This window comes from Triturus cristatus, chromosome 1_1 (genome assembly GCF_964204655.1).
Source record: "Triturus cristatus chromosome 1_1, aTriCri1.1, whole genome shotgun sequence".
NCBI lineage: Eukaryota > Metazoa > Chordata > Amphibia > Caudata > Salamandridae > Triturus > Triturus cristatus.
Genome location: NC_140579.1, coordinates 1018033525 through 1018048809, shown reverse-complemented (window position 1 = coordinate 1018048809; position 15285 = coordinate 1018033525).

The following is a 15285-nucleotide window of genomic DNA, read 5'->3' as shown; positions in this document are numbered from 1 at the left end:
CACTACCCCAAACCCTACAACACTACCCCAGCACAACCCCCTACACTACACAAACACCACTGCACTACCCTACAACCTAAAACACTACCCAATCATGTACCCCTACACTACACAAACACCACTGAACTACCCTAAACCCTACAACACTACCCCCAGCTCGACCCGCTACACTACCCAAACACCACTGCACTACCCTAAACCCTAAAAAACGGCCCCGTACAATACACAAACACCACTCCACTACTCTAAACCCTAAAACACTACCCCCTACACTACGCAAACACCACTGCACTACCCTAAACCCTATAACACTACCCCAGCATGACCCCCTACACTACACCAACACCACTGCACTACCCTAAACCCTTAAACACTACCCCCAGCACGTCCCCCTACACTACCCAAACATCACTGCACTACCATAAACACTAAAACACTACCACCAGCAAGACTCCCTACACTACCCAAACACCACTGCACTATGCTAAACCCTAAATCTACCCCCAGCATAACCGCCTACACTGCACAAACACCACTGCACTACCCTAAACCCTAAAACACTACCCCAGGATGACCCCCTACAATACAAAAACACCACTTCACTACCCTAAACCCTAAAACACTACCCCCTACACTACGCAAACACCACTGCACTACCCTAAACCCTAAAACACTACCCCAGCACGACCCCCTACACTACACCAACACCACTGCACTACCCTAAACCCTTAAACACTACCCCCTACACTACGCAAACAACACTGCACTACCCTAAACCCTAAAAAACTACCCCCAGCATGACCCCCTCACAACACAAACACCACTGCACTACCCTAAGCCCTAAATCTACCCCCAGCATGACCCCCTACACTACCCAAACACCACTGCACAACCCTAAACCATAAAACACTACCCCAGCATGAACCCCTACAATACCCAAACAACACTGCACTACCCTAAACCCTAAAACAATACCCCAGCACGAACCCCTACACTACCCAAACACTACTGCACTACACTAAAAACTAAAACACCAACCCCAGCATGATCCCCTACACTACCCAAACACCACTGCACTACCCTATACTCTAAAACATGACCCCCTACACTTCACAAACACCACTGTTTTACCCTAAACCCTAAAACACTACCCGCAACATGACCCCCTACTCTACACAAACACCACTGCACTACCCTAAACCCTAAAACAGTACGTCCTACACTACACACACACCAATGCACTACCCTAAACCCTAAAACACCACCCCCAGCATGACCCCCTACACTACCCAAACACCACTGCACTACCCTAAACCCTAAAACACTACCCCCAGCATGACCCCCTACACTATACAAACACCACTGCACTACCCTAAACACTAAAGCCCTACCCCCAGCATGACCCCCTCAAAACACAAACACCACTGCACTACCCTAAGCCCTAAATCTACCCCCAGAATGACCCCCTACACTACCCAAACACCACTGCGCAACCCTAAACCCCAAAACACTACCCGAGGCACGACACCCTAATCTACCCAAACATAACTGCACTAACCTGAACCCCAAAACACTACCACCAGCATGACTCCCTACACTATCCAAACACCACTGCACTACCCTAAACCCTAAATCTACCCCCAGCACAACCCCATAGACTACACAAACACTACTGCACTACCCAAAACCCTAAAACACTACCCCAGCACGATCCCCTTCACTACACAAACACCACTGCGCAGCCCTAAACCCCAAAACACTACCCGAGGCACGACACCCTAATCTACCCAAACATAACTGCACTAACCTGAACCCTAAAACACTACCACCAGCATGACTCCCTACACTATCCAAACACCACTGCACTACCCTAAACCCTAAATCTATCCCAGCACAACCCCATAGACTACACAAACACTACTGCACTACCCAAAACCCTAAAACACTACCCCCAGCACGACCACCTACACTACACAAACACCTCTGCACTACCGTAAATCCTAAATCTACCCCCAGCATGAACCCCTACACTACACAAACACCACTGCACTACCATAAACCCTAAAACACTACCCCAAGCACAACCCCCTACACTACCCAAACACCACTGCACTATCCTAAACCACGACCCCCTACACTACACAAACACCACTGCACTACCATCAACCATAAAACACTACCCCCAGCACTACGCCCTACACTACCCAAACACCACTGCACTATCCTAAACCCTAAAACACAAGCCCCGGCACTACCCCTATATGACACAAACACCACTGCACAACCCTAAACCCTAAAACACTACCCCCAGCAGTACACCCTACACTACCCAAACACCACTGCACTATCCTAAACCCTAAAACACTACCCCCATCATGAGCCCTTATACTACACAAACATCACTGCACAACCGGTAATCCTAAAACACTACTCCCAGCACGACCTCCTACACTACACAAACACCACTGTGCTACCCTAAACCTTAAAACTATCCCCAGCACGACCCCCTACACTACGCAAACACCACTGCACCACCCTAAACCCTAAATATACCCCCAGCATGACCCCTTACACTACACAAAAACCACTGCACTACACCAAACCCTAAAACACTACCCCCAGCACGACCCCTTACACTAACCAAACACCACTACGCTTCCCTAAACCCTAAGACACTTCCCCCAGCATGACCTATTACACTACACAAACACCAAAGCACTACCCTAAACCCTAAAACACTACCCCCAGCATGACCCCCTACACTACCCGAACCGAACTGCACTACTTTAAACCCTAAATCTTCCCCCAGCACAAACCCCTACACTACCCAAACACCACTGCACTACCCTAAACCCTGAAACACTACCCCTAGCACGGCCCCCTACACTACACAAGCACCTCTGCACTACCCTAAACCCTAAAACACTACCCCCAGCATTAAACCCTACACTACCCAAACACCACTGCACTACCCTAAACCCTAAAACACTACCCCCAGCATGATCCCCTACAGTACACAAACACCACAGCACTACCCTAAACCCTATAACACTACTCCCAGCAGTACCCCCTACACTACCCAAACACAACTGCACTACCCTAAACCCTAAAACACTACACCCAGCATGACCCCTTACACTACACAAATAAAACAGCACTACCCTAAACCCGAAAACACTACCCCCTACACTACACAAACACACTGCAGTACCCTAAACCCTAAAACACCACCCCCAGCATGACCCCCTAGACTACCCAAACACCACTTCACTACCCTAAACCATAAAACACTACCCCCAGCATGACGCCTACACTATACAAACACCACGGCACTACCCTAAACCCTAAAAAACTACCCCAGCATGACCCCCTCACAACACAAACACCACTGCACTACCCTAAGCCCTAAATCTACCCCAGCATGACCCCCTACACTATCCAAACTCCACTGCACAACTCTAAACCCTATAACAGTACCCCCGGCATGAACCCCTACACTACCCAAAAACCACTGCACTACCCTAAACCCTAAAACATTACACTACACAACCACTGCACTACCCTAAACCCCAAAACACTACCCCCAGCACCACACCCTACACTACCCAAACAAAACTGCACTACCTTTAACCCTAAAACACTACCACAGCATGACTCCCTACACCATCCAAACATCACTGCTCTACCCTAAACCCTAAATCTACCCCAGCACAACCCCCTAGACTACACAAACACCAATGCACTACCCAACTACCCCCAGCACGACCCCATTCACTACACAAACACCACTGCACTGTCTTAAACCCTAAAGCACTACCCCCAGCACAACCCTCTACACTACACAAACACCGCTGCACTACCGTAAACCCTAAATCTACATCCAGCATGACCCCCTACACTACAGAAACACCACTGCACTACCCTAAACCCAAAAACAGCACCCCAAGCACAACCCCCTACACTACACAAACACCACTGTACTACCCTAAACCCAAAAACACTACCCCCAGCACGACACCCTTCACTTCCCAAACACAACTCCACTACGCTAAACCCAAAAACACTACCCCCAGCACGACCCCCTACACTGCCCAAATACAACTTCACTACCCTAAACCATGACCCCTTACACTACACAAACTCCACTGCACTACCCGCAACCCTAAAACACTATCCCCAGCACTACCCCCTACACTACGCAAACACCACTGCAATACACTAAACCCTAAAACACTAAACCGAACAGTACCCCTACACTACCCAAACACCCCTGCACTACCCTAAACCCTAAAACACTACGCCAGCATGACCCCCTACATTACACAAACACCACAGCACCACCCTAAACCCTAAAACAATACCACCAGCAGTACCCCCTACACTACCCAAAACCACTGCACTACCCTAAACCATAAAACACTATCCCCAGCATGACCCCCTGAACTACCCAAACACAACTGCACTACCCGAAACCCTAAAACACTACCCCCAGCACGAACCCCTACACTACACAAACACCACTGCGCTACCCTAAACCTTAAAACTACACCCAGCACGACCCCGTACACTACCCAAACACCACTGCAACACCCTAAACCCTAAATCTACCCCATCATTACCCCCGTACACTACACTAAGACCACTGCGCTACATCAAACCCTAAAACACTACCCCCAGCACGACCCCTTACACTAACCAAACACCACTATGCTTCCCTAAACCCTAAGACACTTCTCCAGCATGACCCATTACACTACACAAACATCAATGCACTACCCATAACCCTAAAACACTACCCCAGCATGACCCCCTACACTACCCGAACACCACTGCACTACCCTAAACCCTAAATCTACCCCAGCACAAACCCCTACACTACCCAAACACCACTGCACTACCCTAAACCCTGAAACACTAACTGTAGAATGACCCCCTACATTAAACAAACACCACTGCACTGCCCTAAACCCTAAAACACCACCCCCAGCATGACCCCCTGCACTACACAAACACCACAGCACTACCCTAAACCCTAAAACAATACCACCAGCAGTATCCCCTACACTACCCAAACACAACTTCACTACCCTAAACCCAAAAACAGCACCCCAAGCACAACCCCCTACACTACACAAACACCACTGTACTACCCTAAACCCCAAAACACTACCCCCAGCACGACCCCTACACTCCCCAAACACCACTGCACTACCCTAAACCACGACCCCTTACACTACACAAACTCCACTGCACTAACCGCAACCCTAAAACACTATCCCCAGCACTACCCCCTATACTACATAATACACCACTGCACTACACTAAACCCTAAAACACTACCCCCAGCATGACCCCCTGCACTACACAAACACCACAGCACTACCCTAAACCCTAAAACAATACCACCAGCAGTACCCCTACACTACCCAAACACAACTGCCCTACCCTAAAACACTACCCCCAGCATGACCCCCTACACTACACAAACACCACTGCACTCCCCTACTGTACTACCCTAAACCCTAAAACACTACCCCAGCATGACCCTCTACACTACCCAAACACCACTGCACTACCCTCAACCATAAAACACTACCCCCAGCATGACCCCCTGCACTACCCAAACTCCACTGCACAACCCGAAACCCTAAAACACTACCCCCAGCACGAACCTCTACACTACACAAACACCACTGCACTACCCTAAACCTTAAAACTCCTCCCATCACGACCCCCTACACTACCCAAACACCACTGCAACACCCTAAACCCTAAATCTACCCCATCATTACCCCCTACACTACACAAAGACCACTGCACTACATCAAACCCTAAAACACTACCCCAGGACGACCCCTTACACTAACCAAACACCACTACGCGTCCCTAAACCCTAAGACACTTCCCCAGCATGAGCCATTACACTACACAAACATCAATGCACTACCCAGGACCCTAAAACACTAATCCCAGCATGACCCCCTACACTACCCAAACACAAACTGCACTACCCTAAACCCTAAATCTACCCCAGCACAAACCCCTACACTACCCAAACACCACTGCACTACCCTAAACCCTAAAACACTACCCCCTGCACGACCCCCTTCACTACTCAAGACCACTGCACTGCCTTAAACCCTAAAACACTACCCCCAGCACAACCCCCTACACTACACGAACACCACTGCAATACCCTAAACCCTAGAACACTACCCCCAGCGTGAACCCCTACACTACCCAAACAGCACTCCACTACCCTAAACCCTAAAACACTACCCCCAGCACGGACCCCTACACTACACAAGCACCTCTGCACTACAATAAACCCTAAAACACTACCCCCAGTATGACCCCTACACTACCCAAACACCACTGCACTACCCTTAACCCTAAAACAATACCCCAGCATGACCCCCTACACTACCCAAACACTACTGCACTATCCTAAACCCTAAACACTATTCCCAGCACTACCCCTACACTACCCAAACACTACTGCACTATCCTAAACCCTAAAACACTATCCCCAGCACTACCCCCTACACTACACAAACACCACTGCACTACCCTAAACCCTAAAACACTACCCCCAGCAGTAAACCCTACACTACCCAAACACCACTGCACTACCCTAAACCCTAAAACACTACCCCAGCATGATCCCCTACAGTACACAAACACCACAGCACTACCCTAAACCTGAAAACACTACCCCCTACACTACAAAAACACACTGCACTACCCTAAACCCTACAACACCACCCCCAGCATGACCCCCTAGACTACCCAAACACCACTTCACTACCCTAATTCATAAAACACTACCTCCAGCATGATGCCTACACTATACAAACACCACTGCACTACCCTAAACCCTAAAACACTACCCCCAGCATGACCCCCTCACAACACAAACACCACTGCACTACCCTAAACCCTAGAACACTACCCCCAGCGTGAACCCCTATACTACCCAAACACCACTGCACTACCCTAAACCCTAAAACACTACCCCAGCGTGACCCCCTACACTACCCAAACAGCACTGCACTACCCTAAACCCTAAAACACTACCCCTAGCACGGCCCCCTACACTACACAAGCACATCTGCACTACACTAAACCCTAAAACACTACCCCCAGCATGACCCCCTCACAACACAAACACCACTGCACTACCCTAAGCCCTAAATCTACCCCAGCATGACCCCCTACACTATCCAAACTCCACTGCACAACTCTAAACCCAAAAACAGTACCCCCGGCATGAACCACTACGCTACCCAAAAACCACTGCACTACCCTAAACCCTAAAACATTCCCCTAGCACGATCCCCTGCACTACACAACCACTGCACTACCCTAAACCCCAAAACACTACCCCCAGCACCACACCCTACACTACCCAAACATAACTGCACTACCCTTAACCCTAAAACACTACCACAGCATGACTCCCTACACTATCCAAACACCACTGCTCTACCCTAAACCCTAAATCTACCCCAGCACAACCCCCTAGACTACACAAACACCAATGCACTACCCAAAACCATAAAACACTACCCCCAGCACGACCCCATTCACTACACAAACACCACTGCACTGTCTTAAACCCTAAAGCACTATCCCCAGCACAACCCTCTACACTACACAAACACCACTGCACTACTGTAAACCCTAAATCTACACCCAGCATGACCCCCTACACTACACAAACACCACTGCACTACCATAAACCCAAAAACACTACCCCCAGCACGACCCCCTTCACTACCCAAACACAACTCCACTACGCTAAACCCAAAAACACTACCCCCAGCACGACCCCCTACACTCCCCAAATACCACTGCACTACCCAAAACCTCGACCCCTTACACTACACAAACTCCACTGCACTACCCTCAACCCTAAAACACTATCCCCAGCACAACCCCTACACTACACAAACACCACTGTACTACCATAAACCCAAAAACACTACCCCCAGCACGACCCCCTTCACTACCCAAACACAACTCCACTACGCTAAACCCAAAAACACTACCCCCAGCACGACCCCCTACACTCCCCAAATACCACTGCACTACCCAAAACCTCGACCCCTTACACTACACAAACTCCACTGCACTACCCTCAACCCTAAAACACTATCCCCAGCACTACCCCCTACACTACACAAACACCACTGCACTACAATAAACCCTAAAACACTACCCCCAGCTGTACCCCTACACTACCCAAACACCCCTGCACTACCCTAAACCCTAAAACAATGCCACCAGCAGTACCCCCTACACTACCCAAACACCACTGCACTACCCTAAACCATAAAACACTACCCCCAGCATGTAAATTGTAAATTGATAGTTGTATAGCGCACTACTCACCGCAAGGGTCTCAAGGCGCTTGTACGAATACCGCTGTGGAACCCATCCTGGCTTTCCCTGTGAGGAGTCCACTACTGGGCACCCCCAAGGTGGAGGCCAGTCATCCTTAGCGTTGTGGGGGCCGTTGTGGAGATTAAGCAAGCTATTGCCCAGAGTTGCAGAGTGGGACTCCATGATTGGAATAGGCACCGAGACAAAAATTATTAGGTCCGTGGAATTTTGAGCCCAAGACCCGCCGAGGCGGGGAATTGAAACCTGGTCCCGGGCTAGACCTCTGCATCAGGGTCTGCCGCTCTAATCATTGAGCCACACTTCTCCAGCATGACCCCCTGCACTACCCAAATACAACTGCACTACCCGAAACCCTAAAACACTACCCCCAGCGCGAACCCCTACACTACACAAACACCACTGCGCTGCCCTAAACCTTAAAACTACACCCAGCACGACCCCCTACACTACCCAAACACCACTGCAACACCCTAAACCCTAAATCTACCCCATCATTACCCCCTACACTACACAAAGACCACTGCGCTACATCAAACCCTAAAACACTACCCCCAGCACGACCCCTTACACTAACCAAACACCACTACGCTTCCCTAAACCCTAAGACACTTCCCCAGCATGACCCATTACACTACACAAACATCAATGCACTACCCATAACCCTAAAACACTAACCCCAGCATGACCCCCTACACTACCCGAACACCACTGCACTACCTTAAACCCTAAATCTACCCCAGCACAAACCCCTACACTACCCAAACACCACTGCACTACCCTAAACCCCAAAACACTACCCCAGCACCACACCCTACACTACCCAAACATAACTGCACTACCCTTAACCCTAAAACACTACCACAGCATGACTCCCTACACTATCCAAACACCACTGCTCTACCCTAAACCGTAAATCTACCCCAGCACAACCCCCTACACTACACAAACACCAATGCACGACCCAAAACTGAACGTGGTGTTTGGGTAGTCTAGGGGGTCATTCTGGGGGTGGTGTTTTAGGGTTTAGGGTAGTGCAGTGTGTTTGTGTAGTGTAGGGGGTAGTGTTTTCGGGTTTAGGGTAGTGCTGTGGTGTTTGTGTAGTGTAAGGGGTCATGCTGGGTGTAGTGTTTTAGGGTTTAGGGTAGTGCAGTTGTGTTTGGGTAGTGTAGGGGGTACTGCTGGGGGTAGTGTTATAGGGTTTAGGGTAGTGCTGTGGTGTTTGTGTACTGTAGGGGATCATGCTGGGGGTAGTGTTTTAGGGTTTAGGGTAGTGCAGTGGTGTTTGGGTAGTGTAGGGTTTACTGCTGGGGGTAGTGTTTTAGGGTTTAGGGTAGTGCAGTGGTGTTTGTGTAGTGTAGGGGTAGTGCTGGGGATAGTGTTTTAGGGTTTAGGATAGTGCAGTAGTGTTTGGGTAGTGTAGGGGGTCATGCTGGGGTAGTGTTTTAGGGTTAAGGGTAGTGCAGTGGTGTTTGGGTAGTGTAGGGGGTCATACTGGGGGTAGTGTTTTAGGGTTTAGGGTGGTGCAGAGGTGCTTGTGTAGTGTAGGGGGCCGTGCTAGGGGTAGTGTTTTAGGGTTTAGGGTAGTGCAGTGGTGTTTGGGTAGTGTAGGGGGTCACGCTGGGGAAGTGTCTTAGGGTTTAGGGAAGCGTAGTGGTGTTTGGTTAGTGTAAGGGGTCCTGCTGGGGGTAGTGTTTTAGGGTTTGATGTAGTGCAGCGGTCTTTGTGTAGTGTAGGGGGTAATGATGCGGTAGATTTAGGGTTTAGGGTGTTGCAGTGGTGTTTGGGTAGTGTAGGGGGTCGTGCTGGGGGTAGTTTTAAGGTTTAGGGTAGCACAGTGGTGTTTGTGTAGTGTAGGGGTTCGTGCTGGGGGTAGTGTTTTAGGGTTTCGGTTGTGCAGTGGTGTTTGGGTAGTGCAGGGGGTAATGCTGGGGGTAGTATTTTATGGTTTAGGGTAGTGCAGTGGTGTTTGGGTAGTGTAGAGGGTCATGCTGGGGTAGTGTGTTAGGGTTTAGGGTAGTACAGTAGGGGAGTGCAGTGGTGTTTGTGTAGTGTAGGGGGTCATGTTGGGGGTAATGTTTAAGGTAGGGCAGTTGTGTTTGGGTAGTGTAGGGGGTACTGCTGGTGGTATTGTTTTGGGGTTTAGGGTAGTGCCGTGGTGTTTGTGTAGTTGAAGTTGAAATTGAAGGGATTTGCAAAGCGCGCTACTACCAAGCGGTTTCTTGGCGCTGGGACAAAGCTACTTCAGAGGGGCACAAGGTGGAAGCTAAGAAGGGTATGCTAACAGAAATAGATAGGTTTTAAGATACATCTAATGGTGAGAGGAAGTGAATTCCAGAACAGGGGGGCAAGGGTAGTGAATCTAGAGCCGCCAAGTTTTTTTTTCCGATAGCGAGGGGTGCTTAGGAGGAATTGGGTAGAAGAGCGGAGGGTTCTACTTGGAACATAGGCAGTTATCTTTGATCTAATATATGCTGGAGCCGTACCAGCCCGTGACAAGAAAATCAGGCAGCCCATCTTAAATAGGGATCGCTCCAGGATGGAAAGCCAATGAAGGGTCTTTAGTAAGGGGGTCATATGATGAGATTTCGGAAGCCTATAGATAAGACGAGCTGCCTGGTTCTGAATAAGCTACACTCATAAGCAGGAATTCCGACATACAGGCCGTTGCCATGGTCCAGGCGAGATAAGATCAAGGCCAAGATGATAAGTTTAAGGGCTTCCAATGAAAAATAACGGGAGATTTTACGAATTATTCTGAGGGATAGAAAGCAAGATGAGACCACCGAGCTAATCTGAGGGCGCATTGAGAGATCTTGACTGATTTTAATGCCCAGGGTTTTCACCGACGCAGAGGGACAAGGGGGGGGATCCAAAAGTGGGGGGCCAAAAAGCAGGAGTCCAGGGATTGGAGGGGCCACCGATGAGGACCAACTCTGTCTTCTCTGGGTTCAGTTTAAGTTGGTTGAGGTTCATCCAATCATGGATGAACGTCAGAGTGGAGTGAAACTTAAGAATGGAGACTGAGGAGGGAGAGAGGTTAAAAATAAGTTGAAGGTCATCGGCGTAATTAAAAACTGTGACCTCCATTTCTTGTAGGGCTGCAATCAGCGGATAAATATATAGATTAAAAAGAAGAGGGGAAAGAGATGAGCCCTGAGGCACCCCGCAGGAGACAAAGCAACGGGGGCAGAAAAACTTTCTAATTTAACGGCCTGGGAACGATCCGTCAGAAAGGAAGTGAGCCAGGCCAGAGCTGAGCCCCGAACGCCAGCGCCCCCGACACGGTCTAAGAGAATGGAGTGGTCGACCGTGTCGAAAGCAGCGGACAAGTCGAGGAGGACCAAGGCCTGAGGAGAATTGATGTCGGCACTCCTCCTAAGCTCGTTCATCACGGAGAGAACGACGGAATCCGTAGAGTGGGCAGGCAGATCCTTCTCTTTTCTAGCAGCGAAGACCTGGAACTCTGCCCAGCCACCTTCGCGCTATACCTGACCACCTCTCCTTCAGAAGGCAGCTCAAGACCTGGCTCTTTGAGCACTGACCCCCCCCCCCCCCCAGCGCCTTGAGACCCTTGATGGGTGAGTAGCGCGCTTTATAAATGCGATTGATTGATTGATTGATTGATTGGCAGGGCGAAAGCCAGCCTGATTAGCGCCAAGAAGATGATTTTCTTCAATATAGGAAGAGAGGCAGGAAGTAATATGACTCTCCAGAATTTTACTTAAGAAAGAGAGCAGAGAGATAGGTCTGAAATTCAAGAGGAGGGTGGGGTCGGCCCCCGCCTTTTTTAGAATAGGAATAACTGTAGCGGCCTTAAACAAGTCAGGGACAATTCCCTGAGAGAGAGAAGAGTTGAGCAAGGTGAGGGGGGGGAGTTGGAAAAGATCTCCCGCAAAATATGGGCCGGGCAAAGGTCAGCGGGAGAACCTGACTTGACTTTCCGCAAAAGGGTGAGGAAGGCATCCTTAGAGATAAGAGGGAAGTGGTCAAAAGTAGAAAAACTGGGCAGTGGGGGAGGACAGGAGAAGGAGGGAGGAGGTAACGGGATGTGACTTTTGATCGTGACAATCTTCTCGATGAAGTAGTCATTAAGGGCATTGCATACGGATAGAGAAGGGATAGGCTTAGGGGCGACTCTATCAGAGGCTCCAAGTTCGTATACAATGGAGAAAATCTCTTTGGGTTTGTTAGCCGCTTGGTGGATTTTCTGGGAGAAATATTCCAGTTTAGCTGAGAGTATGGCTTTTTTATAGTCCCGCAAGAGGGCCACGTAGCTAGCCTTGAGAAATGGACAGTACCTGTGTCTCCAGCGTCGCTCGGCCTGCCTCAGCGCGAGTTTCTGAATTTTTAGAGCATCAGTGAACCATCTGTTTGCGTCATGAGAGCGGCATGTTCTGATTCGTTTAGTGGGGGCAATTAGGTCACAGGTAGCGAGCAGCCAGTTATTGATGGATATCACTTGGGAGTTGGGGGAAGAGTCGGCTAAAATAGGAGATGAGGACACCAGGGAGCGGCAGAGAGCAGGCATGTCCACGCGGTTCCAATTGCGGGCAGTGATGTTTTTGGGAGAAGGAGGATTAGCGGCCACTCTCAAATCAAGAAGTAAGGAGATCAGTGAGTGGTCTGACCAGGCGCAAGGGAGCACCAGGGGGATGGATATGGACTGATTAAGGGTCCATACTTGGTCCAAAGAATGACCTTGTATATGGGTAGGAAGGGAAATGTGAGAGGTAAAATTCATACAATAGAGAGTATTGTTGAAATCTTTAGAGATGGGGTCTTCGCGAGGATCACCTGGCCAGAAGTTGAAGTCACCTAATAGCAATACCGCAGCGTTGTTTACAACGAGGGTAGCTAAAAGTTCTTGAAAGGCAGAGATAAAGTAGGGCATCGACTGAGGGGCTCGATAGCAGAGAACACAGGTGAGGGGGGTCGCAAGATTAGTAGAGCAAACAATCAGGCAGTCGACTGCTGTAATAGGCGAGAGAGGGAGGATTTGGAACTGAAGGTTGGAGCGGACAATCATCGCTACTCCACCCCCATTCTTTCCCTCCGGGCGATCTGCGCAAAGAGCATAATACGAGGTGGGAAGAGCTACTAAAATATCAGGCAGAGAATCAGGGGTAAACCAGGTTTCGGTCAGAAATAGGACATCAGGCTTGGAAGTTTCCAAAAGGTCAAAGAGCTCTACTTGATGTTTGACCGCAGAGCGAGTGTTAAGAAGGTAAATAGTGGCCAGAGGGGGAGGACATGTGCGGGGTAGAGGGGGCGGATGCAAATGTGACGGCAATAATGCTTGCGGATGCGACCGAAGAAGATCAGTCGGTGAGTTAGTGCAGTTAGGCTGAAAGATGCCAAGAGTGTGCAAGTGATCCTCCACAGTTTTGCTGATGGACCAGTTGGCCCAATAGATTAATAAATGAGCGGTGGAATATGAGACGCAAGTGGCCTGAGGAGGGGCCCCGGCCGGACGTGGACGGGCGCAGACGGGCTTGCCTTAAGCGCGCCTTTGGCGCGCCACCGGCGTGCCTGCTGCGCGCGTCCACTGCGCCGCCGGGGCGGTGGCATCCTCTTAAAAGGGTGAAAAGTGGGCATGGCCGAGCGTGATCAGCATCTCCCAGGGCTTCCCCAGCGATGTCAGCGCTCCTCCCCAAGACCCGCTACAGCGCCTGAACGACTGGGCAGGTAGGAGATAGGAGGGGAAGTAAGAGTGGGGGGTGAGTGCTCAGCAAGTAAAAACACAAATCAAAGTAAAGAGTTAAAAACAATCGTTGCTCCCGGCTTTCCGCCTCAGGAGTGAAGCAATGTCTGGTTGCGCTCGCAGCTGAGGCGCGATTAAATGGAACTGAGAGTGGGCGTGGCCGAGTGTGATCAGCGTCCCCCAGGGCTTCCCCAGCGATGTCAGCGCTCCTCCCCAAGACCCGCTACAGCGCCTGAACGACTGGGCAGGTAGGAGATAGGAGGGGAAGTAAGAGTGGGTGGTGAGTGCTCAGCAAGTAAAAACACAAATCAAAGTAAAGAGTTAAAAACAATCGTTGCTCCCGGCATTCCGCCTCAGGAGTGAAACACTGTCTGGTTGTGCGCGCAGCTGAGGCGCGATTAAATGGAACTGAGAGTGGGCGTGGCCGAGCGTGATCAGCGTCCCCCAGGGCTTCCCCAGCGATGTCAGCGCTCCTCTCCAAGACCCGCTACAGCGCCTGAACGACTGGGCAGGTAGGAGATAGGAGGGGAAGTAAGAGTGGGGGGTGAGTGCTCAGCAAGTAAAAACACAAATCAAAGTAAAGAGTTAAAAACAATTGTTGCTCCCGGCTTTCCGCCTCAGGAGTGAAGCAATGTCTGGTTGCGCGCGCAGCTGAGGCGAGATTAAATGGAACTGAGAGTGGGCGTGGCCGAACGTGATCAGCGTTCCCCAGCAATGTCAGCGCTCCTCCCCAAGACCCGCAACAGCGCCTGAATGACTAGGCAGGTAGGAGATAGGAGGGGAAGTAAGAGTGGGGGGTGAGTGCTGAGCAAGTAAAAACACAAATCAAAGTAAAGAGTTAAAAACAATTGTTGCTCCCGGCTTCCCGCCTCAGGAGTGAAGCAATGTCTGGTTGCGCGTGCAGCTGAGGCGCGATTAAATGGAACTGAGAGTGGGCGTGGCCGAGCGTGATCAGCGTTCCCCAGGGCTTCCCCAGCGATGTCAGCGCTCCACCCCAAGACCCGCTACAGCGCCTGAACGACTGGGCAGGTAGGAGATAGGAGGGGAAGTAAGAGTGGGGGGTGAGTGCTCAGCAAGTAAAAACACAAATCAAAGTAAAGAGTTAAAAACAATTGTTGCTCCCGGCTTTCCGCCTCAGGAGTGAAGCAATGTCTTGTTGCGCGTGCAGCTGAGGCGCG